Genomic DNA, 5,986 nt, shown 5'->3' on the forward strand with positions numbered 1-5,986 from the left:
TGTTACGGTTGTTACTGACATGATGTTGTTACTGACATGATGTTTGTTACCGACGTGATGTTGTTACTGTTGTTACTGACATGATGTTGTTACTGACGTGATGTTGTTACCGACGCGATGTTGTTACTGACGAGGTGATCTTTACTGGGAGTTAAATTGCAAGCTGCAGAACATTAGGAAAAGTTACAAAAATTCATTAATTTCATCAGGACGACAAATGTTTTTGTAGGCGGCCCAGATTTGGCCCAACACCGGCATACAGACTGTGAAACGCCTCCAGGATTCATGATCTGTAATGACACTGAGAACCTGTGAGGGACAGGTGAGGCCTCCTATTGGCTGCTGCTCTGAGGTTCGACAGTCCTGGATCAGTGTAACCAGCTGATGACAGATCAACAGAGCAGTTTGTAACACGAGCTGCTCTCCACCAAATCAGCCAGTAACATGGTGATTGGGGGGTTGGGGGAGTGTGGGGGGGTCACAGCTGAGAATGGAAACCCAGTCGACTCAAGAGGATTCAAACAACAATTCAACTTCACATCCACAACATCAGCCTGAACACAGTGAACAGCCTGTCAGTCAGCGCTCAGGGCAGGAAGTCAAACCACTGCACCAACAGAGAAATCAAACTCACCTCTACACCTGAGTGACTGAACCACTGAACCACTGAACCACTGAACCACTGAACCGCACTTTAGTCAAAAACCTTTCACCACAGACATTAGAATAAAACACAGAGTGACACATCAGCAGCTGAAGAGAAGGCGTTCTCTCTCTGTTTACACCTGTCTGATTACACCTGTGTGTTTACACCTGTCTGATTACACCTGTCTGTTTGCAACTGTCTGTTTACACCTGTCTGTGTCTGATTACACCTGTGTGTTTACACCTGTCTGATTACACCTGTCTGTTTATACCTGTCTGATTACACCTGTCTGTTTACACCTGTCTGTGTCTGATTACACTTGTGTGTTTACACCTGTCTGATTACACCTGTCTGTTTATACCTGTCTGATAACACCTGGCTGTGTCTGATTACACCTGTGTGTTTACACCTGTCTGATTACACGTGTCTGATTACAGTTCAACGAACAGAAGCAGAACCCTGAGGAGAAATACTGTGACTGGGAGGAGCTAGCATTAGCATAATTAGCTCAGCGGCTAACTGACTCAGATACTTTTCACTGTGACTGGACTCTGGCTCTGACAGGAGGCTTGTGATTGGTCGACAGGGTGAGTTCATAGGTGAAAGGTCACCAGGGTTGAATTGTGTGGTGTCTGATGACGTCAGTGAAGACTCACACCAACAGTCAAAACAACTGGACCTCATCACCAGAACCAGAAACAAGACTAGGAACAGGACCAGGACCAGGACCAGAAACAAGACCAGAACCAGGAACAGGACCAAGACCAGAACCAGAACCAGGATCAGAATCAGGACCAGGACCAGGACCAGAATCAGAACCAGAACCAGGCCTTGGGGAAATTAAACGGATGAACCACGTAGGTTTCTGGTAAAAGCGGGTCTGTCGGTGATGTCATCAGTCCATCATCACCCTGCAGCCAGCAGCAGATTAAAGTGAGTGACAGTTTAATCTCAGGTCTGTTATTCAGTCATCACACTTTAAGTTTGTGTTGAACTTTGTTCTGATGGTGTGAAGGGGACCAGCACCAGGTCCAGGTCCAGGTCTGTCCTCACTTCAACACATACACATGATTTAAAGGAATCAACGTCTTCTTTGTGGACATGTCCCTCTGTTTCTGCGTCTCAACATGGAAAATTCAAAATCTTATTTGTTGTGCAGTGGATGGAAGATGTTTTAGTCCAGATGGTGAGAGGATACCTGGAGGACTCAGAGCAGTAGGAAGGGAGCTGAATGTAAACACATTATGCTATATCATGCCACAGCATGCTACATCATGCTACATCATGCTACATCGTGCTACATTGTGCTACATTGTGTTACATCATGCTACATTGTGTTACATCATGTTACATCATGCTACATTGTGCTACATTGTGCTACATCATAATACATCATACTACATCATGCTACACCATCATGCTATATCGTGCTACATCATCATTTGATGCTGCCACTGGTATCATCAACACTAACCTGTGCTTTAGCTACAGTGTTATAGAAGCTACAGTTTATATAGATAAGAGTTTGATAGCTGTGTTAGCATTGGAGCTATTTGTGATCCTCATTACTGTTAAAATCAACAGCCTTCAGTGTCAAAGAAAAAGTAAAGTTTTTTTGTTTAGTTTTTATTTAGTTTAGTTTAAGTTTAACCAGTACACCAGTACATGGACAAATAAACTGTTTCCTGGGTCATATACAAATATATGATGTAGCATACTGTGTGTATTCTACTGGGCCAATTTCTTACACCTATGAAAAGAAAGATTTTTAAAGTCATTTTGATCCTTTAACTGGAGTTTTTCACATTAAACTATGAGAATTACTTGAGAACATGATTAACTAGCTAATTAGTGTTGAGTTGTCCTCATGAGATCCACATTATAGTTAATGTTACCTTCCTGTTTCCCCCAGACTCATTTAGATAGAATAAATAACCCTCAACCCACCCAAACCCCCATCCCCCAACACCATTAATCAATTAGCAATGAATCAATATATTAAGAAATATTTGAAGTATTAGAGGAAGATGGGTCGGGGCTAGCTGGTTAGCATGCTAACTTCAGAGTTGCTGTTGGTGAGTTAAGGAATGAAGTTACCAGCTGCTAATGCTAATGTTAGCTATGTAGTAATAGCTAAAATTACAAACAGCTCCTTTATTATTTAGTTTTAATCTGATGTTTCTCATAAATGAAACAAACAACAATAAACACGAGTTGAGTAGTTGATTAATTCATGAGTTGATGAAAAATTTTTCATTTATTGTTTTGCTCTTACATGATCTAATGACATTTTACTGTTGATACACGTTCACTATACACCTGTCTCTCTCTCTCTCTCTCTCTCTCTCTCTATCTGTCTGTCTGTCTCTCTCTCTCTCTTTCTCTCGGAGGAATGCAGTGAATGATGGGAGAAAGTTTTGCACTGGCACGAGCCATCTGATTGGCTGCTTCCCTCAGGGCCTGCCCTATAAGGAATCAAGCAAGGGAGAGAGAGGGAGTGAGGAGGGGAGGAGGAGGGAGGAGGAGGTACGGGCCATGTTTGGGATGGAGGGATGGATGGAGGAAGTGGAGGGTTGATAAACTGAGTCGCAGCAGTTCTGACTCTCACTTCTGTCCTGCCCCCCTCCCCACGTCCCAGCAGGCCCTGCACTGCCACGGTAAGACTGCGCTCCTCCATCACCTCCTGCTTCACCTCCTCTGTCCTCCTGCTTCTCCTCTTTTCTTCTCTGCTCCTGACAAAAGTTGCAGAAAGTTTTCATCTGTCTCTTCTGTGATCATTTTATTCACTCCTAAACCATCTCACCTCCTCTTCATCTCCTCTCCTCCTCCTCTTCTCTTCCACTGCTCTTCTCTTTCTTTTTGCTCTTATGTTCTCAGTGTTTCAGAAGTTTCTAAACTTTCTCCTCTCTGTCTCACCTTCTCTCCTCCACCTTCACCTCCTTTCTGTTTCTCTTCGGCTGTCTCTCTCATACTGTGGTGATACTGTGATCTCCTCCTCTCCTCTCCTCTCCTGTGTTTTCAGGTTCAGTCTTTAACCTGCAGCATCTCCGTTTCTTTGTCTTCAGTTTGTTGAACGAAGCTTCATTAACAGAAACATTAATTAACATTAATTAACTTGAAGTGAAAAACGTTTCTTCATCATCTGCTGATGCTTCATGTTTCTGTGTCTGTGGTGGATCTGAGGTGCCCCACCCTCTTTGTGGGGGGGTTTGATTTGACCCTTGGTGCTGATTAAGCGTTTGTTGCTCTGTGCCCTGAGCGCTGACTCACAGGTGGACTGTCAGATTCTGAGCTGTGGTATAGACCTGATCACGATCGATCATTTATGATCATGACTGATCATTTATCAATTTAAACTTCAACTTACTGATAAATCTTCTGCACTGAAACCTGATCACATCCCGACCCCTCTGCACAAACTACGGAGGCCCAGAGGGACAGTTCGCTGGGAGGTGATTATTTATTTATTATTTTGCAGTTTAGTCAAAGCAGCTTTCTGCCACATCTCATGGTCCTCATCAGAGATAGAGAGAAGTTCATTCACTGTCAGGAGCAGTTCTTTCAGATGATTAGGTGATCAGGATGTATTGATCTCAGTTTGTTTTTGATCAGAAAATCACAGAGATCAGTAATCGGAGATAATCACATATTTATTTTATTGGTAAATAAATTCTGTTCATCACTAAACATCTGGTAGAAGTTAAAGATCTCGTCTCACTTTGATTTGTGTTGAAATAGTTTGAAACTCCACCAGCAGGGGGCCGTGATCTGCCTCCTGTCTGCAGGGCTTTAAAAATTACTTTTGATGAAGGACTTCATGCATCTGATCACCATCATCATCATCTTCACCATCTTCATCATCATTTACTTCTTGATTTTTGATTTTTTGTTAATATTTTTATCTTTTTTTTCTTGACTTCCAGACTTTTTACAGATGATTTAAAATCAACCAAAACTTATTAATTAATTATTAATGAATAGTGAAAAGACTATTTACATGCCACTGTATTAACAGTCTGATTCATCTGAGTCACAGAGCTGCACAAACACTCACTACAGCACCAAATGTGGATTCATCCACCGCTGAAAATAGTCCAAAACTGATGCTCTATCACTTCCTGTTTGAACAGCAATCAGCTGTTTTTGAAGAAACTCTCAGATATAGGATTGTTGTCAGCTGTGGTCACTGTTGTTGTGTTGTGTTGTTGTGTTGTGTTGTTGTGTTGTTGTGTTGAGCCTGAGAGACGCAGACAGAACTGAGGGCACAGTGAACCCTCTCTCTCTCTCTCTCTCTCTCTCCTGCTGGCAGAACAATCAGATAAATATTTGATTCCCAAATTTCATGACTAAATATGGTCTAAAGTCATCTGTGTCTCAGAGAGAGAGGGAGACGAAGAGAGACAAGGGAGGACAGATGGAGAGAAAGAGAGAGAGAGAGAGAGGGAGCATAAAAGGAGAAAAGCAGTGGGCAAGCGAGGTAGGGTGAGCACAGGGAGAGAGAGCATACCAAACACAGGCAGAACTCTGCTTCATGTCCTAATTAGGAAGTTTTCCCAGAGTGCCTTGTTCATTCAGTAAAGGACAGTAGTAGTTCAGTGTAGAGGGAGGGGGAGGGAGGAGGGGGGAGGTTTTCACAGCCGTCACGTGAAAACCTTACAACTCCAATTTTGGTGAAAACCTCATGACTCCAGGTTACGAGGTTTCAGGTTGACATTCATGAGCTGATGATCCTTCTACAACCTGTTGCTCAGACACCACTGTCTCTTATTACAATTAATAATTAATTATTATTTCTTATTTCATTTTTATTCTCCTGTTTTATTCTGTTTTACATTATTTTCATCTTTTATTTTATTCTCTTACTTCTCTTACTTCTTTTTACATTATTCTAATATTCTCACTGTAGTCAGCCATGTTGTTTAAAGGTGTCATTAACTTATTCTTAAGTTACTGTAAGCATTAATTAATTAATTAATTAAACTGATGATCAAAACAAACAGTTTACAGAAAGACACACTTAAAATGTGCAGCAGGAGCTTCTGGGTAATGAAGTCCTTAAAGGCCTTGACATTGGTTGAGTCTTTGTGTGGAGTTCATTAAATGAATGAATCTGGAGTCAGTTCATTATATTATATATGTACAAAACATATGTTGATTTTCCATGTATGAGATATACATTTTTATTTCATATGTACGTATATGTAAACATTATATATGAAACTATTTCATATATTGACACATATATATCGAGCCTAAACAGATATATATATTTATGTATGAAGCTTATATTGTACACAGATGTACATAAATACATATCTATGTCAGTATATGTTGATGTTA

At 41.1% G+C, this 5,986-nt stretch overlaps 1 protein-coding gene across 1 annotated transcript in view; it reads left to right on the forward strand.

The window, feature by feature from the left end:
- The first annotated feature begins 3,156 nt into the window (after positions 1 to 3,156).
- The window catches only part of acta2 (actin alpha 2, smooth muscle), a 6,962-nt gene continuing 4,132 nt past the window's right edge, over positions 3,157 to 5,986 (forward strand). The window contains exon 1 of the mRNA XM_056365790.1: positions 3,157 to 3,303. The gene's annotated coding sequence lies outside the window, so the exon portion shown is untranslated. The remainder of the gene's footprint in view (positions 3,304 to 5,986) is intronic.

Source organism: Seriola aureovittata, chromosome 21 (assembly GCF_021018895.1).
Source record: "Seriola aureovittata isolate HTS-2021-v1 ecotype China chromosome 21, ASM2101889v1, whole genome shotgun sequence".
Lineage (NCBI taxonomy): Eukaryota > Metazoa > Chordata > Actinopteri > Carangiformes > Carangidae > Seriola > Seriola aureovittata.